Raw genomic sequence first — 23,839 nt, forward strand, 5'->3', positions numbered from 1 at the left:
ATTAAAAAGTTATATTTTATTCACTGTATCGTGATGGTAATTTGTGGTCATGAACGCATAACCCCCGTGCTCTCTAGGTTTCTTCAGTGGGATGACTTTATGGCATCTTTAATCATCGATCAATGGGCAGCAATCAGAAACAAAGTTCTCAGCATTGTGCAGTTAATGTCCTTCATCTACTTTGAACACTTAGTAAAGGAATTGATTGGCTAGGTATCAAAGGAGAATGAAAGAAACCTATTTTATTGGATCTTTAAGTAATAATATCTAAATACATTTCGTTCAAACATACATATGTAGCTGTTTGGACATTTTGGACAAAGACCCATTGAGTTGATTTTTATTTGTTTTCTGTTCCAGAAACTCTGTCAAGTTATGGGCCTGGTTTAAGAAAACACATTACAATCTATTTTGGCAGACTTCTTCCAAATAAAATACTAATTTCATTAGCTGATAGTAGAATAATTGGCAAATATTTCCTCTTTGGAAATACTAATTTGGGCTAGCCATTTTGCAGAAATTTGTGTAGTTTTGATTATAACCTGTTGGAAAGTATTTCTAAATTACTTATACATAAAACATAATCTTTTTTTGTTTGTTTTTTTGAGAAGAAGGCTCCCTCTGTTGCCCAGGCTGGAGAGCAGTGGTGCGATCTCACCCCGCTGCAACCTCCGCCCCTTGCCCCTTGGGTTCAAGCGATTCTTGTGCCTCAGCCTCCCAAGTAGCTGGGACTATAGGTGTGTGCCATCACACCTGGCTAATTTTTGTATTTTTAGTGGAGACAGGGTTTTGCCATGTTGGCCGGGCTGGTCTGGAACTCCTGGCCTCAAGTGATCCTCCTGCATCAGCCTCCCAAAGTGCTGGAATTACAGGTGTGAGCTACCGCGCCTGGCCATAGAAGACAATTTTTATGTTAACTAAAATACTTGCTTAGCTGTAATATAGCTTTTGTAAGGATAAAAGTCATGTGACTACATTGGAGGACCCTCCCTACCTCATTAAAACTTGTCAGGGTATAACAATTATGAACCAGAAGGGAACAAAAAGCATTTGAGGGAGTGGACGAGGACGCTTCAGACCCCATGATCCCTTTCCTCACAACCGCCTGCTTGTGTCAGAAGTGTCATTAAGTGGGACTCCTCTCTTATGGATGTATTGACTTGCCCGCTCCTTCCCTGAGCTGCTGCTTGGTTTCTCTCATAAGGGGGCTGCTTTTCCCTTCAGTGTAAGAAGAGAGACTCCCAAATCTCTCCTAGCTGACCATTCCCTGACTAATGAGGGAATCCCAGTTTGGAGGTCATAACTCTAGTGTTAGGTTTACTATCAGTTTGATGGAGGAGAGGTTGATGTGCCTCTAGAACAGTACTGTCCACTAGGAATACGATGTGAGCCATGTATGTAACTTAAAATTTTCTAGTAGCCACATTTCAAAAGCTAAAAATAGACAAGGGAAATTAATGTATTTTATTTGATCCAGTACATCCAAAATATTATCATTTCAATATGTAATCAATTGATGAGATATTTCACACCCTTGTTTTTGTATTGTCTTTGGATTCCAGCGTGTATTTTACACTTGCAGCACGTCTCCATTTACACCAGCCACATTTCAAGTGTTCAGTAGCCACTCGTGGCTGGAAGCTTTTGGATTGGACAGCACAACTGTGGAACAACAGGTTCTGTCTCAGTAACCATCAAGAGGATCAGTCTTCATTATCTTATCTGCTCTCATTAGAGTCCCCTGAGAACTTGGCAATTATAATTTATTGAATAATTATAATAAATGTTCACCTAGGTGAAGGCAATGGCCCCCAATCACGTGTAAAATGGCAGGCTTAAAGTACTCTGTCTAAGTAACAGGGCAAAGGGAATTCACACTATTGAGACCTGTATGTGTTAGGAGCTTCATACATTTCATCCTCCCCATGGTCCCTATTGTATAGATGAGAAAAATAGCATGTGGAGAGTTTAGGTTGTCAAGATCATATAGCCACTATGTAAACGAAAAGGGATTTAAGACTATGTAACTCTAAAGCCCGAGTTGTCCAATTTAAGAATCATGGCTAGGACTGGGCGCAGTGGCCCATGCCTGGAATCCTACCACTTTGGGAGGCTGAGGGGGGCAGATTGCCTGAGCTCAGGGGTTCAAGACCAGCCTGGGCAACACGGTGAAACCCTGTCTATACTAAAGTGCAAAAGAAATTAGCTGGGTGTGGCAACTTGCATCTGTAGTCCCGGCTACTCGGGAGGCTAAGGCAGAAGAATCGGTTGAACCTGGGAGGCGAGATCACACCAGTGTACTCCAGCTTGGGCGACAGAGCGAGACTCCGTTTCTCTTAAAAAAAAAAAAAAAAAAGGAATCACAGCTAGAGATTCACTCTCTTCATTAGGGTGGGGAGCCAAGAATCTGCGTTATTGTTGTGTACCCTCAGTGATTCTTATAAGGTAGTCCCCACACTACACTTTGAGAAACAGCAAACAAAAGGACTTCTTTCTCAAGCCTTTCTGTAAGCGCGACTCCATGTCCTCCCTGGTCTCCTGTTTGATGGTCACTGGAGATGAGATGATTTTGAGAATCACACCATGCTTTACTCTCTCTCTTTAGCCTGTTCTGAAGAGACCACATGCAGGGGATTTTTGGTTTGAAAATGAAACAGTCCGGCTCATGCTTTCCAAGAATTTGATAGAAACCAAATTAGAGAGAAAAGAATGTTTCAAGGCAATCTCTGAATCTAGGGATGTTAGTTACAATGACAGTAATAAAAAAGAGAAGATTGTGTGCTTAAAGAATACAAGTTACATATTTGTGCTGAATTGGTTTGGGTTAACAATAGAACAAGGTTTGGTTGTATCTTGCCCTGCTTTTTTTTTTTTTTTTTTTTTTAATTAAAAAGAAATCTGCATGTCAGTGTTTCTCTATACAATGTACACAATGTGAACTGCAACATCTTAAATGTTTGGCAGGACATTCATGCTCATGACATCACATGCTGAGAGGACAGGGAGGCCACTGTAGGGCTGGCCTCGAAGAGAGGCAGCATCAGTGCTACCATTGAGATGTCCCCACAAAAGAGTGTGTGACAGCCAGATGTGCAGCTTAATGGAGACTGAACCAGGATTGTGGGTGGAACATTGGCACATGCTGCTTATGGCTTGAATAGCAGCTCTTGAGGAATCTATATTTCTCTACCTCATGCAGAATCTTAGAGCTCTGGCTTTGTGGCCCTGTGGCTGGGGGAGGGAGTGGAGATGGAGGAACTTGTCACTGCTCCATGCCCCATTGTTGAAATGGAAAATGTGGAAATGTTAAGCCGTTTCTAGAGGATTGTGGAAGGTAAGAATTGCTTCCAAATACAAAAGATCACCTGATCGTCACAGTTGGGGGCTTTCTTGAATAAAAATGGTTTTATCTTTATATCTCTTATGTTGAATTCTATAGCTATGCTTTTCAAACTGTAGTGTTGATACGGATCACTTGGGGATCTTGTTAAAATGCAGATTCTAATTCAGCAAGTGTGTGGTAGGGCCTGAGGTTTGGCATTTCTGACCAGCTCTCAGGGGATGCTGACGCCGATGGTCCCAGACTCACACCCTGGGTAAACAGACTCTGGAGTCTACCTCCTGCGGAAGCACAGATCAGCTTTGTGCATAGACATCGTGAGTGGTGCCTGTTTTTGTGGAAGACACCGGGAGTGGTTCTTTGCCCTTCAAAGTAATTCTGGAGCCTCACTGGCCAGTAATTCTGGTGTAGAATCATTCTTTTGGCTTCAAGGTTTTGTTCCTTATTTAAATATAAACACTCAGTGGTACGCTTGAGCTAAGTACTGACTCTTGAAAGCTGATTATCACATTTTCAGGAAGTTTGCAAGCCAGTTGATGTCATGTTAGGAGCTTGATAGCAGCCATGGTGGGAGAGTCATTCCACAGAAATCACCAAACACTGCAGATCATGCATTTCTGCCCTAGCTCCAGCTTCCGGTCAGTTGCTAAAAATTTACCAAGCCACCACTGCTTAGCTCTTGGAGAACCACACATTAAGCTGTATCAGACCTTGTCACTGTAATTGGGAAAGGCTGTATTCCTCCCCTCCCTGAGAATAAGTTTCGATGAAGGAAGGTGGGTGGAGCTAGGAGTACATGGGGTGACTTCGGGAAAAGAGATGTACCAGCTGCGGTCTCTTGGGGCTGTGTGTGCACTGCTCTCCTTGTTTGTCCTGAGTCTGAGGGTCTTGGTGGCCTGGTAGACAAAGGGCTGCTTCCTCACCTTTTAGTCTGGTTCCTAGGCTTGGAGAGTGGTTGGTAAAACCGGCTTGTATATCAAATACCATGGCTACCAGGTTAGTGCATAAGGCCATCCTATTCTCTTTTGAACTCATATACTTGGGGCGTCACTAATCTGGCTTCTAAAAGTTTCCTGGCAGATTTAGTTTTGAAAGGTCACTTTTTTTCTGATTGTAATAGTAATAATAATATAATGACTCATGTTTATTGAAAGCTTATTCTTTGCCAGACACAGTCCTAGTATTTTATATATACTGACAAATTTAATCTCACAACAACCCTTATGAATTAGGGGCTATTGATATTTTCATTTTACAGATAAGGAAATTAAGATAAAGAGGTGTTTTCAAACTGGCTTAAATCACACAACTATCGTGTAATGTATATTTATTATAGAAAATTTGAACACTGTGGAAAAATACAAAATTAAATAAAAAATCACCCATCATTTCATCATTAATTTCTTTTGTATATATGTTTAGCCATCATTTTATTTTAAAACAAAAACTCTAACATATTCTACATATAAATTTGTTCCTGCTTTAAAAAAATACATACATTTTCTTATATCATTAAGTGGCTTTTCTATGAAAGGATCTTTAATATCTGCATAATATTCCATTGTTTGGAGGTGCCATAATCTACTCAATGAATTCCTAAGAATATCTTAGTTGTTTTGGTTTCTTTTCAATTTCTTCTAAGCAATTTTGCCATGAACATCCTTTCAGGCAAATTTTTGCACATATACATGATGATCTTTTTAAAGATAAATTCCTAGAAAGGAGTTGCTGGATCATATATTCCAAGTAGTGTTTTAAAAACAGGTTTCTTTTTTTCTTTTTGGTAGGAGGGTGCCTGGTTTCTCCAGCACTAATAATAGAATGCAGCATATCAATTTAATATGCTGTTCTTTTAAAATTATTTGAAATATTTATTTTTTTCAGTTTATTGATGTGGAGTAATATAAGCAAATACTTTTAATGGTGAATTCAAACATTTCAAAAGTATTCATGATGGAAGAAAATGTGTGCAAATGGGATGTGGGGGACTGAAGTTCTGCCTGCCCTATATTATAGTCCTGCTTTAGCTGACCAGTGTCCACAGGGAATGGAATGTTTGTCTTCAGGAGACTTTGTGTGTGGGACACTCTGATTCCAATAGCCCCTGGTTAGGATGGGAAGCTCTGGGAGAATTGTAGGCTGAACCATTATTTTTATTTCTTCTCAGCATACTATCCCAAACATAATCTACTGAGACCAAAACACGGCAAAGTAAAATGAATCACTTTCTCTTTTCCCAAGTCTTTTAGATATTAATCTTGTGCTTATGATGGAAAGAAAATGTACCTGGCCTCATTTGCTATCTGATTTTGCTTATTGCTGTTTCAACAAAAGGTCAGGGAAAATGCACATCAAGGAGAGCTTCTAGAAGTGTGATGGGCCCAGGACTGTTGGGGATGACAGCCTTGGCACTGCAGAGCAGCCGAGGACCTTGGGCTGTTCTCTTGGTTTTGAAGTGGCCTCCGTGAGCAAGCAGAGCCTTCCCCTCACACAGTTAAGAACCACCACTCATTCATCCTAGTCCACAGGGTGGACCTGGGGATGCAGCTCTTCCCTTCAATTCGGGATTATGACAGACCACTCCTCCCTCACCATGGCCTTTCTCAAACCAGAACAGAGCTCAGATTTGCCTCAGTCATGGAGTATCTAGGCAAGATCTTGAGTCATTTCATTCATTATTTCTAAAGTATGGTATGGGAATCATCAGCATATGACTAATTCAGTAAAATGGAGATTCATGGGTCCTACTCCAGACGAATGGAGTAGGGATGGATCCTGGGAATCTGCATTTTACATGACTCTCCAGGTGACTGAGGTGCTCTCTGAAGTTTGAGAACCATTGGAAAAAGTTCAATGAATATGGGCATCGGAACAGACCATTGCAGAAAGACGAGTCATATGAAGGAACTGGGAGCCAGAAAGGTAAAGGGATTTCCCCAAGGGTGTATTGCTAAGATGTCATTTCCTATTACCTAGGGCTCTAAAATGAAGGGGTTGTAGTTTTGGGGAGCCGCTCCTTCTCTGAACTAGCCATTCCATCAGAATGAGAGCTGTCTTTATCTTATTTGGCCCATCCTTCTGGTCTTGGGGTGAGTGCCTAATTCAGGCTGGGTCAATCACAGTACCTCACTGCCCTGAGATAACTGGGATTGGCCCAGGAGGGCAGCTTTTCATCTAAACTGGACCAGCCAGAGCCCATTCTTTATTGGAGCCATGGGATAGAGCACATTTCTCTGATAGCAAAACTGGAAAGGTGTGAGTCTAGAAGCTCTTAGCAAGCTGCCATTCAAGCTCTGTGGAAAGAGTGAGTCTGGGAAAATGAGGCCAAAATGCAGAGAGAAGTGGAGGCCATAGAACAGAGAGTTCCATGATATATGGGGAGCTTGATTCCATAGTTTCTGAGGCCAGCTTCATAAAAGCCATTTGGTTACATAAACCAATACCTCCACCAATTCTTTTACTTTTCCTATGTGAGTTTTGTCAATTGCAACCAAAAGAATTCTGACTTGGCAGAGACTCTGTTTATAGACGCATTCCTACAAAGTCCAAGTCTGTTTTTCCCTCTTCCTTTGGAGGATTTCACCTTTTCTTTCATCAGCCATGTGTTCTGAATGGAACCATGGCCTTCTTCCTTTGCCAGAACGTTAGGTCCAGAAGATGGATGTGTGACCCAAGTCAGGCCAATCAAGTTCTCTCCTGGAACTTTTCAAACTGCAGTTGTGAGAGGACACCGTTTTTCTCCATTTAGAAGAGCTTCTAGTATCCATGGTGTCCGTAAGTCTTGTGAAGAAGCTTATCTGTAGGAAGGGAGAGGAAGCAGAAATGAGAGATAGAGAGCAGGGAGCCCGACAACGTTGAGGTGTCTCATTCTAGGTGACCCTGGAGGAGCCAGCGACATAGTTTTTGGTCAAAGGAAGTATGACGTGAGTCACTGTCACTTTCAATCAAAAAAGTCCACGAGGATAGAGGGCTTCCTAATTGGTTTAGACCTTAATCCTGAGGAGGTCTCATATGTGGGCTGCTGCTTGTAAATTTATGCAAGGAAAAAGGGTGAGGTTTTATCACTAACGTTTATCCTAACTTAAACCCATAGACACCTTCCTCACCCACCTCCACCACACGTCTACTCCCCCCATACCTCTATTCCCTATACCAGCTGGCTAAATCAGAGTTCAGGAAAAAAGCAACCACCTTAGGATTTCAAACAGAGGGAATTTAATACAGGGAATTGGTTGTAGATAATGGAACAGTCGAGAAGTCAAGCAAGATGGTGAGGTAACTCAGAGTTTGGCAATAGCTGGAAGCCACTAACAGGGGATGAAGAGGCAATAGGAGGAGGCTGTGAATAGAACCCAGAGGCTAGGGCCACCTAGGGGGATCTGAGACCATGGTGGGACTGCCTCTTGAGGGCTAAGACCACAGAGGGAAGGGGCCTTGTAGGATCTGGGACCAGGGAGGTGACTCAGCCCCTGCTAAATACACTACCCAAAGCAGAGCAAAAGAGGGAAAAATACCGTGGTTTCTACCCTTCTCCTGCCCTCCAGTCATCTGCCAGTGCCTCTCTTTGGTTGACCTACCCAGTCAGAAGTCCAGGGAGCCTGGACAATGTAGACAGAGGGCAGGCCAGACAATGGCTCTCAGAGCACATGCACAGTTAAGCCTGAATATGGCAGGAACAGATCAAGGAATAGAGAGCCTCAAAATCTGGAAGCTGCTCAGACCTCATGGGGCAGAGTAGGGGCTATTCTCTGAGTGTCTGCCAGTAAATACTTCACAAATGAGTGCTGGGCTTGCTTAGGACATTGATTCAAAACCGATTCCCAAATCTACCTTCCCTGTTGGAACTGGTCATGCTTTGGGTAGCACACAGAAGGTCCTACAATACTACTGCTCAGGTTCAGGGATGCCTGTTTCTCTTCCTCTGCTTGCTCTCTGGAATCCAAGCCAGATCCTGGTTCTGAACTACCTTCCTTCCCATCAATGCTACCGTGATTGTCCACTCTGGAGCTTCTCCCCTCTCCATTCTTGCTGTCTCTGTCTCTCCTCAAGACCGCACCATCTCCTTCCTGGATGCCTCTTGCCTTTCCTCCTTCGTGTCTAGCTTCCCCTTTGTCAATACCAAGATCTCAACAGGTGCTTCCCTGGCTTGTCATCCTTTGAGTTCCCCCTTTGCCCACTGCATAAAATGCAACTGCCTTAGCTTGGAATGCAAGGCCCTTCAGAGGCCTACCTGGCCGCTATTAAAATATTCACATAAGGATCTTTGATTATGAGCAAGAGAAACAGACTCTGGATAGACGAAACAAAGGAGGGATTTTTTTCGGGGGGAGAGGGGGAGTTTGGAAAATAGGGTTTTGGGGGAAGAAAATTTAGTTTTTCAGAAAAACCAAACGCAGAGAAGGGCAAACAAAAAGTAGACAGTTTTGCAAGGGTTCTGTTGCTAGGATGAAGGAACTCCAGCTGTGTTCAGTCTTTTCGTCACTTGGTTTAAGATTAAAATACCAGAAGGTAGCATCTGATTGGCTTAGAAAAGTCATGTGCCTGCCCCTGAGCCCATCACTGTATGTAGCTAGGGAAATTGGGCCAGGCCTAGGTCTTATGCTCTCTCTCTATTTTTTTTTTTTTCCCTGTGGGTTGGTGGGGGTGAAAAAGAGGAGGGTCTCCCCCCAAAAATTAAGGTGCCTAAGGGACGTGAATGCTGAAAGAATCCAAAGTAACACATGTCTGTTACATTCGCCAATATCCCAAAGTATGATTCAATCATTCTCATTGTCTCCTCCCTGCCCATTGCCCCATAATCTCATCAAGATGGTCTTTGGGAGAGAATCAATTATCACTAAACAAGCGACTCTTTATAAGAACAATATCCTGGAGAATTATTGTAAATTTTAAACTCTTTCCCTAAAACTATTTACATTTTCAGTAAATCTAAAAAGCTTTTATTAATGAAAAATCTCCTCTCATTCTGCCTTCTGTTCAGAATGGAACAGAATTCTGAATAAGCAGGCTTTCAGGGTATGAGGTTAGATACATAATTCATGGCTGCGCTGTGTTTCACATCTGGGCTTCTTTAGAGCTTATTGATATTTGATTAAGACTTTAAAAATTTCATATTATTTAGAAATTCACAAATTCTTAAAACTTTGATCATCTTAAAATGAGTTTTGTGTCTGCTAAAATCATATTATTCATTCATTCATTCGTTTGTTAATTAGTTAACTAATCAAGCAAACTTTTTTTTTTTTGAGACGGAGTCTTGCTCTGTTGCCCAGGCTGGGGTGCAGTGGCCGGATCTCAGCCCACTGCAAGCTTCGCCTCCCGGGTTTTTACGCCATTCTCCTGCCTCAGCCTCCCGAGTAACTGGGACTACAGGCGCCCGCCACCTCACCCGGCTAGTTTTTTGTATCTTTTAGTAGAGATGGGGTTTCACTGTGTTAGCCAGGATGGTCTCGATCTCCTGACCTCGTGATCCACCCGTCTTGGCCTCCCAAAGTGCCAGGATTACAGGCTTGAGCCACCGCGCCCGGCCATCAAGCAAACGTTTAATGAGCACTTGTTATGTGCCAGCCATGCATTAGCCACCAGATATAAAAAGGAAGCACAGAGACAGTACCAGGCTCGAATAACTCAGAGTCTAGTGGCAAAGTCAGGCATGTCATGAATAATAATGATACTAGTTTATTATCACTGTCATCTTTAATCTACTTTGAAAAGTTACACTTCAAATGATTGAATTCTTTTTTTTTTTTTTTTTTTAAAGACAGGGTCTCACTCTGTTGCTCAGGCTGCAATGCAGTGGCGTGATCTTGGCTCATGGAAACCTCCGCCTCCTGGGCTCAAGTGATTCTCATGCCTCAACCTCCTGAGTAGCTGGGATTACAGGTGTGAGCCACCATACCAGGCTAATTTTTGTGGTTTTAGTAGAGATGAGGTTTTGCCATGTTGGCCAGGCTGGTCTCAAACTCCCGGCCTCAAGTGACCCACTCATCTCCCCCTCTCCAAGTGCTGGGATAACAGGCACGAGCCACTATGCCCGGCCCTGGCTGAGAGGGTAAAATAAAATACCAGCAGACACACATCATTGCACAGATTAAAGATAAGAGGTTAAAGAATATTTGATGTGGTCGGGTGTGGTGGCACGTGCCTGTAATCCTAGCACTTTGGGAGGCCGGGGCGGCCGGATCATGAGGTCAGGAGATTGAGACCATCCTGGCCAACATGGTGAAACCCTGTCTCTCCTAAAAATACAAAAATTAGCTGGGCGAGGTGGCGCGTGCCTGTAATCCCAGCTACTCGGGAGGCTGAGGCAGGAGAATCGCTTGAACTAGGCAGTCAGAAGTTGCAGTGAGGTGAGATGGTGCCATAGCACTCCAACCTGGCAACGGAGCAAGACGACATCTCAAAAAAAAAAAAAAAAAAAAAAAAAAAAAAAAAAAAAAAAAGGGAGGAATATTTGATGTATAAATGCATACTAACTTCAACTACGTCTTCCCCCAAGGTTGTACCTTTTTTGTGGGTGTGGAAAGTCAGTCAATTCCTAAACTTCCTAAAGTTTATTGACTTAATATGAGCAAAAACAATGAGATACTGGCAGAGAAGTGCCGTCTTCAGGCTTCTGTGGGATGTCCTGCTGAGACCTGCGGAGGAGCACGCTGTTTCTTCTTAGAGCTGGAACTTAGTTGAAGGCATCACTCTTTTGCTTGTCAGAATAATTAAAAAACTCTCCAGGTGTCAGAACTCAGCTTCTACTGTGTCAAGTGCAGCAAAAACATAGCTGACTCAGTGGCACTGGCATGTACATAAAATGCATGGCCAGATACAGTTTAGCAGAGCAGAGTGGAGAATTGAAGCAATGATTCTCATGCATATGTTACACATATTTTCTCTGCTTCTTTGCATGCTCCATTGTCCCATCAGATTTCACTTAAAAAATACCAGTTCAGGCCAGGCATGGTGGCTCACGCCTGTAATCCCAGCACTTTGGGAGACCGAGGTGGGCAGATCACCTGAGGTCAGGAGTTCGAGGTCAGCCTGGGCCAACATGGTAAAACCCCATCTCTACTAAAAATACACAAATTAGCCAGGTGTAGTGGTGTGTGTCTGTAATCCAGCTACTTGGGAGGCTGAGGCAGGAGAATCACTTGAACCCGGGAGGCGGAGGTTGCAGTGAACCGAGTTCTCACCACTGCACGCCAGCCTGGGAGACAGAAAAGGACTTTGTCCCCTCCACCAAAAAAACAAAACACCAGTTCAATGACCAAATTATTAAGAATTTCAAGATGTTGACAGCCGAGCATTAAACCAAGTGCTGGGTCCTTCTGCTTGCGGGGCCTGTGAGATCGCACAGGTTGCATGTCCATGAAGCTGGTCCTGGCCTTTATTCTAGCAGGCTGGGAGCCTAGATAAAATTTGGATTAAGTCTGTAAGAATAAGACAGTAGATTTTGGGGGAAACTTGTAGCCTAAGTCACACTTTCTAACAATTCTATAAGGAAGGTGTCATCTCCTTTTTCCATGTTAAGAGATTGGGCTTCAGGGAGATGAGGCAACGAGCCAAGATTACAGAGCTGGCAAGTATCAAGGTCAATATTTGAACTCAAGTCTTCTAAAGTTAAGGCCAGTTCTCTTACTGCTATGGTATGCTTAGAGTTTATGAAATGAAACTAAATTATGTTTCATAAACTACAGTAAGATGAGAATGTAAAAAACACCTTTCTCATAGGATATTACAGAAACACAATTTTACTTAAAACAGTAACAATACAACACACATGTATTTATTCACTTAATTCTTACAGCAGTCCCATGAGTTAGAGGCTGTTAACATACCCATTTTATAGATGAGAAAACAGAGGCATGGAGAGGTTAAGTAAATTGCCTAAGGTTCCACAGCCAGAATTATAAACTTTGCAGTCTGGATGTAAAGCCTGAGGTATTAACCGCTACTCTAGCCTTCAAGTGGAACTTACTCCCTAAGAAAGTGGAACGAAGGCCAGATGCAGTGGCTCATGCCTGTAATCCCAGCATTTTGGGAGGCCTAGGCAGGAGGATTTCTCGAGCCCAGGAGTTCAAGACTAGCCTGGGCAACATGGAGAAACTCTGTCTCTACAAAAAGTATAAAGATTAGCCTGGCGTGTTGGCGCACACCTATAGTCTCAGCTAGCCGGGAGTCTGAGATGGGAGGATTGCTTGAACCTGGGAGGTCGAGGCTGCAGCAGTGAGCCTTGATGGCACCACTGCACTCCACCCAGGGTGACAGAATGAGACTCCGTTAAAAAAAAAAAAAAAAAAAGAAAGAGAATGGAAAGTCATTTTAATAAAAGGACAGTTTCAGACTTATTAGAAGATTTTTAGTCCAGGTGCAGTGGCTCACGCCTGTAATCCCAGCACTTTGGGAGGCTGAGGCAGGTGGATCACTTGAGGTCAGAAGTTTGAGACCAGCTTGACCAATATAGTGAAACCCTGTCTCTACTAAAAACACAAAAAATCAGCCGGGCGTGGTGGTGGGTGCCTATAATCCCAGCTACTTGGGAGGCTGAGGCAGGAGAATCACTTGAACCTGGGAGGCAGAAGTTGCACTGAGCCAAGATGGTGCCACTGCACTCCAGCCTGGGCGACAGAGCCAAGTTGTCTCAAAAAAAGAAAGAGAGAGAGAGAGAGAGAGAAAGAGAGAGAGAGAGAGAAAGAAAGAAAAAGAAAGGAAAGAAAGAAAGAGAAGGAAGGAAGGAAGGAAGGAAGGAAGAAAGGAAGAAAGAATGAAAGAGGGCCAGGCACACTGGCTCACACCTATAATCCCAGCACTTTGGGAGGCCAAGGTGGGTGGATCACCTGAGGTCGGGAGTGGAGACCAGCCTGGCCAACGTGGCGAAACCCCGCCTCTACTAAAAATACAAAAAGTAGCTGGATGTGGTGGTGCATGCCTGTGATCCCAGCTACTCGGGAGGCAGAGGCAGGAGGATCGCTTGAACCTGGGAGGCAGAGGTTGCATTGAACCAAGATTGTGCCACTGCACTTCAGTCTGGGTGACAGAGTGAGACTCCATCTCAAAAAAAAAAAAAAAAAAAAAAAAAAAATTTAACACAAATATTTTCCCAGTTAAAAAATATTAGTTTAGGGGTAGGGTTAAATTCTGGACCTCATGGTTTTTCAAAACAGATTTTCTTAGAAAATAATCCTTTGTCTGTAGTCAATTGGAAAATAAAGGGAACTCAAGCTTCTCTATGATATAAGGGCTCTTGGATATTTGTGTCTCTGGAAAGAGGAAATATAGACTCATATTCTCTACCACTTCACAAACAGATTTTCAGGACATAAAGGAAATTCGCTAGGGAAGGAAATAAACTCTCTGGTAGGCCTTGAGGTCCTAATTAATGACAGGGATGTATGCAGAAAGTAAAGGCACACACAAATGCTTTTTGGTAGATGTGGTTCACCGGGGGCAGCACTTGTTAGCAAGTCCCAGTGTTGTTAAGGTGAGGGAATGGACAGTGTTCAGGCTGTCGATTCGGTTGGCAAACAAAATGCCAAAATGAGTGGGTATGCTCTGTTTTCAGCAAAGAAATCATTGGGCTGGAAAACCCTCAAAATATCAATCATTCAACAAGACCTCTTTAGGAAAATGATATTAGGATTTTTGCACATAGCCCTTTTGAAGTTAACCAGTTTTGGCTTAAAACTTGAAAATAAAACAAGAGCGCACACTAGATCAAGAGGTCTTTAAGCCACTTTTGATCCTGGAAGACCCCTAGAGGGAAAACAGAGCCTTGGTTTTGTTAAAAAAAAAAAAAAAAAAAAAAAAAAAAAAAAAAAAAAAAAAAAATTGGCTTCAGGATGGAAAAGAAAGAGAGCCAGGATTCTGATTTCTCAGTCCTGCACTTTCCCTCCAAGGGAGGGTGCTGGGCCAAGCTGTGGCTGGGAGGCCATCAAAGACTCCTTCTGTGTATTAGGATTTGGAATTTATTTCTGATGTCATGATAAGGACAAAAGAATCTCGCACTGTGTCAGGCCGGGGTAGCTGCTGTGCTCCTGATGGGGAGAAGGATTGGGTAAGTGTCCTCCTGGAGGACACTTTGGAGGGCCACCTCCAAAGCCAGGCATTGTCTCCGGAACAAATCCAACTTTCATTTCGTAGCCTGTTAGAGAGTTGTTCTCCATGAATGCCTCTGAACCCTCCTTGAACCCCAGAATGTTTCAGCTAGCACTGTCACTTGAAGTTAACAAGTTCCATATGTTTACCCTCCATGGTGAAAGTTGTTTTTCTTTTTTTTTTTTTTGAGACGGAGTCTTGCTCTGTCACCCAGGCTGGAGTGCAGTGGCCGGATCTCAGCTCACTGCAAGCCCCGCCTCCCGGGTTTACGCCGTTCTCCTGCCTCAGCCTCCTGAGTAGCTGGGACTACAGGCGCCCGCCACCTCGCCCGGCTAGTTTTTTTTGTATTTTTTAGTAGAGACGGGGTTTCACCGTGTTAGCCGGGATCGTCTCTCGATCTCCTGGCCTCGTGATCCGCCCGTCTCGGCCTCCCAAAGTGCTGGGATTACAGGCTTGAGCCACCGCGCCCGGCCGAAAGTTGTTTTTCTTTTTATTTGTTCTCAAATTGTCTCCTGTCCCTTTGCCCCATCCATAGTTCATTTGGTTGCCACCAGATTTGCTCTCCTCATCTCATTAGGTCATTAAATGAATTCCGGCACCTAAAAAGAGCAGTTTTTAAGATTCAAGTTTTACTGAAGAATTGAGGTAAAATATTTTGTGGGCAACTGAAGATATGGGTACAACAGTAAGTGGATTAGCTTCACATGCATCCGCCTTCTAACCTGTTAAGTGGAAACAAAAGTTCCACAGGATGTGTGAGAAGAAAACAAAACATGTTTCCATCTCATTTTCAAAGCACTAAATTGCTATATAAGTGATAACAATGCCTCTAATTTCCATCTATGTTTTTTTTTTTTTTTCCCAGAAACCAGCTGGGCATTTTTTAGAAACTTAATAGAATTCATCATATACATGAATTCAAATTAGTGTGTTCTTAGGGAAGATACTAGAATATGCCTTTGTTCTGTCAAGTGAATTTAGTTTTTAGTGATCAGATCTTGAGAGTTTGCTAGAAAATGCTACTAAACTTCAAGATATAATTCTTCTCTAATATACTTTCTTATATGGATAGATAATTCCACATTTTTGTCTTTTAACCAGTAGTGTAGCTTAAATGTTAGGCCACCAAAATTTTTAGAGAAGATTTCTCTCCCTTTGATTATTATAAAATAAATAGACCATGGCCTCCCAACAGCTTCGTTTTCTCTCCCCACTCCCCCCTTTTTATATCTTTCTTCACATTTTCTGTATAGGACTCATGCCATTTTTTATATCTATACTATCAGATCTTATAAGAAGATTCTCATTCTGCAAACTTTTATTAACTATCTCTTCTGGCAATAAATGTACATACGTATGTTTAATTGTTTATACAGATGTGCAACTGTAGTAGTGTATCATGTACAGCATAAAATGTACACAAAAAGTTAAAGAATAAGAAAAAATGAAATAATATTTTAATTTTATTTCATATTATTTATTAATGATACAAACTTTTTTCTTTTTTTGTTAGTCATAACATTTTAGTGAAATCAATATTTGAACCTACTTCATTGTTTAATATTTGGGATAAAAACATTCAAAAGTCTGATTCTTAGTTCAGTGAATTTTATTACTTGGTTTCAGTGGCTGCTTTAGCTGAAAAAAAAAATCTCGTCTGGATACACAGAACCATACAGCAGAAATATATAATCATATCATTATACCCTGTGTCAAAGGGTATAATGCAAAGATTTATATTAAAAATTTTGCAGATTTACATTAAAATTTGGCAGTAGTTTCTCCGTTTTCCTTGATGCCTTTCAGTTGTTCTTGCAAGCTAATCAGAATATGTTGCATTTTTGTATTTCTTTTTCTTTTTCTTTTTTTTTTTTTGAGATGGAGTCTCGCTCTGTCACCCAGGCTGGAGTGCAACAGCGCAATCTTGGCTCACTGCAGCCTCCACCTCCCAGGTTCCAGCAATTCTCCTGCCTCAGCTTCCCAGGTAGCTGGTATTACAGGCACACACAACCACACCCAGCTACTTTTTGTATTTTTAGTAGAGATGGGGTTTCACCATGTTGGCCAGGCTGGTCTCACATTCCGGACCTCAGATGATCTCCCTGCCTCGACCTCCCAAAGTGCTAGGATTACAGGTGTGAGCCACTGTGCCCGGCTGCATTTTTGCATTTCTAAATGGCTTGAAAGCCCATGGAGACTCTTGATTTGTAAGATTACTTAACCAGGTTTAAAAATTCTAAGTTTTCTGTATATATGATAGGACTATTTTTATGGATGACGCATTAATATTTTCATTAATAAGATAATATACCTGTCCAAATATCTTTGCTCAAAATGGTCTCTCCAGAGAACTCATTTCCTTTGAAAAGCAATTGCTTTCTCATGAGTTCACAGATTATTTCTCATAAAATCACAGTTAACAGTGCTTATATTTATTTATTTATTTATTTATTTAATTTTTTTTTTTTTTTTGGAGACGGAGTCTCACTCTGTCGCCCAGACTGAAGTGCAGTGGCACTGCAAGCTCTGCCTCCCAGGTTCAAGTGATTCTCCTGCCTCAGCCTCCCAAGTAGCTAAGATTATAGGCACCCTGCACCACACCTGGATAATTTTTTATGTTTGGTAGGGATGGGGTTTCACCATGTTGGCCAGGCTGGTCTTGAACTCTTGACCTCAGGTGATCCACCTGCCTCGTCCTCCCAATGTGCTGGGATTACAGGTGTGAGTCACTATGCCTGGCCTTATTTTGTTTTTAAATTCTGGTTACATGGCAAACTTTCGTACTTTTGGCTTCACTGTTTTCACTGCAATGGCTATTTTATGATGTCTTTGCAGGAATCTTTTAAAATGACTGGTTCATTTTTATGGGGTTAGTTTAAAAGAAACAGGTAATGCAATGTAAATAGCTACTTAAATGGGCATTTATAATCTACCAACTATCATACCTCAAATGAAGAGTGAGGGTGGCACTGCCCATCCCTCCTCATTGATGAGGATCCTCTATCCTTGGGAGCACCTGACAACCCACATGGTCATCAGACCACAGAAGGATGCTCTGATAAATATGTGACTCCATCTAAGTCCATAGTAAACTCCATGATACAATACAATACGATACAAATTAGGCCTTACATATTAAATATGAGGCTTAATTTTTCTTAATCCTGAGATTAAAAACATTTTAGGATTAAAAGAATTAATATTTTCTTTTTTGTATCTTTTTGGAAGCTTCTGATCCACAGGGGAAGAGACAGAGAGACATATAAACCAATAACTATATTCAACATGTAAATGCTACGTACATGAAAGTACATGAAAAAATGAACGCTATGGGAACTTGTGGGGGAAGAAGGGAGACAGAGGGCAAATTCCAGAAAGTCAAAGAGAGGAGATACTTTTGAGAAGAACTTGAAGGATAAATAGGAGTATGCTGAACCAACAAGTGGGCCAAGGACATTCAAGAAGACACAAGAAAAGAGAATGTGCTCAGGAAACACTGAGTTGTTGGTTGAGGTCAGGATATAGGATGCCTGGGGGAGGGGCAGACACAAGCCTGGAGAGCTGGGTGCCATGCGGGCTGTGAGGGAATTTGCTCTGTTGGCAGCAGGGAGCCACTGAAGATTTTAAGTGGAGAAATGACCTTAGCGAAGGATATATTTCATTTACAAATGAACCATATACACATTTTATAAATAATTACATTTTTGGTAGATGTGGGTAAAATTCTGTTCAATCTAATTTAACAAATAATTATTGGCCATGATGGCAAGCGGTATCCCCAAACTTGGTGGAACAATTAAGCTGAATATTTACAATGAAATACACGAATATATGCATTTGTCCTCTAAAATTGTAATTTTCTGGAAAACTTTGACATCTGGAACAAATTCACACTAGTATTTAGTCCTTAACAATATGTTTGGGGTTTATGTTGTAGCACTATGTTACGAATAAGGCAGTGTTATGACATTCTTCAGAGATCAAGGACATCTAAGTTCAAGGCTGACCTACAGAAATGGTATTCTATGCTATCATTAAGGTGACCATCTTTCCAGAACCCCCAATACACTTTTCTTCCTGAGAATTTATATGTGTGAAATGATGAAATCATACTTACATCCTTAAAAAAAAAAAACCACTCCATCTAAAACCAGTATGTATGTAGGCCAAACATCCAAGCCAATGAACTCTGAGTGGGAATTCTTTCTGCTGACAGAATATAAGCATCCTAAACCTGTATATGCCATGTAGAGAGAGTGGCCTGTGTATGGTGTGGCCTTGAGAGGATAGCTTCTATTATCTGTGTCATTGTTTGCAAAGAGGTGCCAGGAGGCCTTCTTGGTTTGTCAGTGAGAACATGGCAAATATTCGAAAAGGCCCTTCTGCCATAAGAAATAAAGATTATTTTTATTTCTGATTAGAAAAGTAAAATATGCTTTGAAGAACACCTAGAGAAAATAAAAAAGTCTAAAAAAGAAAATGCAAAACCACCCCAAATCAGAATTTTTAGAGGTAACAATCATTAACACTTTATATAATCTTTTTCCAAATATTTTTCTATGCTATATAAAATACACGTACTTATTCAAAACTAAATATATACTAAATATACACTTTGCATCCTACTTTTAAAATTTAACATAATTACCATTCCTCATGTCATTAAACAGTCTTTGAAAACTTGTTTTTAGATGGCTATACAGTATTGAGTTTTATAGATACACCATAATTAATTTAAACAATTTCTAGTTTGGGGCATTAAGTCGATTTCAATTTTTTTTGGTATTTTTCCCCTGTAGTTATAGATAAATAAATCTGGTGATTTATTTTCTTAGGATCATTTTCTAAAAGTGATTCGAAAGATCTGAAATCTTTCAGATAGAACTGTTGAATATTTAAACAGAGTGATTGAAATTGTTCTCTGCTTTGGCGGGAGCCTACTGAGGGTATCTGGATGCTGAGGGAAAACTTAACTTTTGTTTTTTAGACAGAGTTTTGCTCTTGTTACCCCAGGCTGGAGTGCAATGGTGCTATCCCAGCTGACTGCAACATCCGCCTCCCTGGTTAAAGCGATTTTTTTGGCTCAGCCTCCTGAGTAGCTGGCATTACAGGCGCCCGCCACCACGCCTGGCTAGCTTTGTATTTTTAATAGAGACGAAGTTTCACCATGTTGGCCAGGCTGGTCTGGAACTCACTCAGGTGATCCGCCTGCCTCGGCCTCCCAAAGTGCTGGGATTACAGGCGTGAGCCACTGCACCCGGCAGGAAAACTTAGCTTCCATGTATTCACTCCTTCAGGAAATATTTATTCAGTGCCTCTTGTGTCCCAGGCTCCGCACTAGGTGCCAGCTTGCAGCAGGAAGCAGGAGAGCACGTTCACTACCCTTCTGTCTTGCCTGCATTTACATAGATAGCAATGGCGAGCTGGGTCTCTCTTTCTAAGTCCGAGCCTCTTTGCTCCCGGCCACCATCTCTCCCTTCAGAGTGATCCTTGCGGGCTTCACTTCAGGGCACGTTTATGGTGTCTTCCAGCCCTTGTTGTATTTAGAGCTATCTTGGGGAAAAGTTGTGAAGTGCGTCTTTGGGACCCTGGCCTCTCCCTTCTGTACCGGAGTCCCCTTAACTCCCTCTCAGGCACCCAGGGACCTCAGAATATTTTTTTTCTCATGGCTTATGAAAACCTGCTTTCTCAGAAGGAACTGATGATGTCAGTCGTTCGTATCTCAACGTGGGTGAATTAAGACGCTGTGTTCCTTCTTCCAGGGGGTGTTAACTGTGAAGGCACTTAACAATCTCCTTATTGAGGAACGCCAGACTTTGTTTCCAATGGAGGAATTTCTGGCATCAGAGAGCAGATGGAGCAGAGGTGCTTTCTTCTGCTGCTCCTCAAGGCTCACAGCTTGCTATGGAAGCATCCTTGGAGGACATCTCCTTCCCTGCCCTTTCCACCAACGTTGGTTAATCCAATCTCCACCTTCTCTTACAAGATTGACATGGCGAGTGAGGAAGCCAAGGACATTGCATCCACATCTTAAACTTAATCCCAGTACATGAAAGGGGCTGCTTTGGAAATAGAACTTCATGAAACAGGGAAATCCTGTGACCAGGAAACCCCTCGCTCCTCCCCATCCCACCCTGTGAGGAGTGTCTCCACTAGGAAGGAAATTAAATCAGTCTTCCAGCCACCAGAATTGAATTGGGATGGACTATTTCCTCTTTGGATTATGTTCCAAATTGCATTCCTGTTGCTCTGTTTGAAGTTAATTAGAGTCACAAATCATTCGTATTTCCCCTCTCTGAAGGAAAGCCTGCTGCAATGCTTATCTCATCGAGTTAATTGACCTACAAAGGGCTCATTCCTTCCTAAAAACACTCTGCATGGCTCTGATGGGTAAGCATCAGGCTAACACATATATATATAATAAAAGCTCAGAAAGTTTGAATTTTTAGGTTGTAGAAATGGGAGCACGTGGTTTTCTCTCTGAGCCTCAGAGCTGGGTGTTTTTTCTGCCCTGGATTTGATTGAGGTTGATGAGAGAATGGAAGGAACTATCCTCAACTCAGGTGGGGAAAGAAGTGGAAGAGAATTTGGCACAGAAAGGACTCTCTTTGCCAGTCAGCGAACTGTTGATAGCTGGAAATAAAATGTGGAAGAACTGTTTGGCTTATGAAGATGCCCTGAATTTCTAATGGAATAAATATTTCTTATTTTTAAAAATTTTAACTTTTATTTTAGATACAGGGGTCCATGTGCAGCTTTGTTACATGGGGATATTGCGTGATGCTGTGGTTTGGAGTATGGGTTCCATCACCCAGGTAGTGAGCATAGCACCCTATAGGTAGTTCTTTCGCACCCCCAAGTAGTCCACAGTGACTATTGTTCCCATAATTATATCCATGAGCGCTCAGTGTTTAGCTCCCACACATAAGCGAGAACATGTGGTATTTGGTTTTCTGTTTCTATGTTAATTTGTTTAAGATTATGGCCTCCAGCTGCATCCATGTTGCTGCAAAGGACATGATTTCATTCTTTTTTATGGCTGCATAGTATTCCATGGTATATCTGTACCACATTTTCTTTATACAATCTACCATTGATGGGCACCTGGGTTGATTCCATGTCTGTGCTATTGTGAGTGGTGCAGTGATGAACGTATAAGTTCATGTGTCTTTTTGGCAGAAGGTAGAATGATTATTTTCTTTTGGGTATATACCCAGTAATGGGATTGCTGGGTTGAATGGTAGCTCTGTTTTTTTTTTTTTTTTTTTTTTTTTTTTTTTTTGAGATAGAGTCTCGCTCTGTTGCTCAAGCTGGAGTGTAGTGGTGTGACCTTGGCTCGCTGCAACCTCCATTTCTTAGGCTCAAGTGACTCTCCTGCCTCAGCCTCTCAAGTAGCTGGGATTACAGATGTGTGCAACCACATCTGGCTAATTTTTGTATTTTTAGAGATGGGGTTTCACCGTGTTGGCCAGGCTGTTCTCGAATTCCTGACCTCAAGTGATCCACCTGCCTCAGCCTCCCAAAGAGCTGGAATTACAGGAGTAAGCCACTGTGCCTGGCCTGTTTTAAGTTCTTTGAGAAATCTCCAGAACCTGGATGTTAGGCCTTTGCTGGATGCATAGTTTGTGAAAGTATTTAATTTTTTTTTTTTTTGAGACAGTGTCTTGCTCTGTTGCCCAGGCTGGAGTGCAGTGGCAAAATCATGGCTTACTGCAGTCTTGGGCACCAAGGCTCAAAGGATCCTCCCACCTCAGCCTCCTGAATAGCTGGGACTACAGGCATCTGCCACCCCACCTGGCTAATTTTCATATTTTTTTGTATGGATGGAGTTATCATGTTGCCTAGGCTGGTCAAGGGTTCCACCCACCTCAGCCTCCTGAGTAGCTGGGATTACAGGCTGGGATTACCACCATGCCTAGCTAAATTTTGTATTTTTTTGTAGAGACTGGGTTTCCTCATATTTCCCAGGCTGATCTCGAACTCCTGGGTTCAAGCAATCTACCAGCCTCAGCCTTCCAAAGTGCTGGGATTATAGGTGTGAGTCACCGAGCTTGACTGATTGGCTCATTTCACTCAGCATAATGTTTTCAAAGTTCATCCATGTTATAGCATATGTCAGAATGTCCTTCCTTTTTAAGCTGAATATTCCATTGTATGTATAGGTCACATTTTGCTTATCCATTCACTCATTGGTGGACAATTGAGTTGTTTTCATGTTTTAGCTATTGTGAATAATGTTGTTATGAACATGGATGTACAAATATTCTTAGAAATGTTGCTTTCAATTCTTTTAGATATATACACAGACATGGAATTGCTGGATTATATGGTAATTATACGTTGAATTTTTTGAGGAACTGCCACACTGTTTCTTTTTTATTTGTTTTTGTTTTGTTTTGAGACAGAGTCTCACTCTGTTGCCCAGGCTGGAGTGCAGTGGCACAATCTCAGCTCCCTGCAGCCTCAAACTCCCAAGTTCAAGCAATCCTCCCACTTCAGCCTCCCAAGTAGCTGGGATTACAGGTGTGTACCACCACATCTGGCTAATTTTTGTATTTTTAGTAGAGATGGCGTTTGACCGTGTTGGGAAGGCTGGTCTCAAACTCCTGACCTCAAGTGATCCGCCCGTCCCAGCCTTCCAAAGTGCTGGGAATACTGGTGTGAGCCCCCGTGCCTGGCCATGGAACTGCCATACTGTTTTTCATAGAGTTTATACCCTTTTAGATTCCCATCAGTACACAACGGTTCTAATTTTTTCACATCCTCCCCAATACTTGTTATTGAATAACCTTTTAATTTTAAGACCCATGTAATAAGGTGTATTTTGGAATATTAATCCAATTATTTTTTATCCTGGTAATCCCTACTTCTAGATTGTCCTGTGACTCCTCTTGGATACTATTTGTAGTCTCTTCCATGGAAAAAAAAAAAAAGGGCAATTCTTTCACCAGTTACGAGGCTATTGTCCCCAGAAGGACATATGCAAGATAATACGTAGAGGAAGTCCTTGTCAGAAGGAACGAAGAGTGGAAACCCAGCCCCTGCTGGTCCTGATGGATAGTGGGCAGGGGAAGAGAAATAGAGGTAGAACAGAGGGGGAAAAATCCTTGTCCAGGCTTCCCCTCCTCTGTGGGTGGAGGTGTGGTAGGAGTGAGATATCCTGAAAACATTGTATGTTGGGGGTAATGGTATATGTAGTTGGAAAGGATGTAAGCAGTGATGTGCTGGTAAATGTTTACAGCCAGCTCTCTGAGAGAGAAAAACAGATCCGATTTTGTAGCATTTTCCAATTCCCATAGTGTAAATTCTTCCACTACGGCTGATTTCAAGCTACCGATGTGAATTCACTAAACACAGAGTTGGGAAGAGATGTGCAATAGCTCGTCATTATGTAGTGTTTCCCCCATACAGACA

This window comes from Macaca nemestrina, chromosome 2 (genome assembly GCF_043159975.1).
Source record: "Macaca nemestrina isolate mMacNem1 chromosome 2, mMacNem.hap1, whole genome shotgun sequence".
NCBI classification, from domain to species: Eukaryota; Metazoa; Chordata; class Mammalia; order Primates; family Cercopithecidae; genus Macaca; species Macaca nemestrina.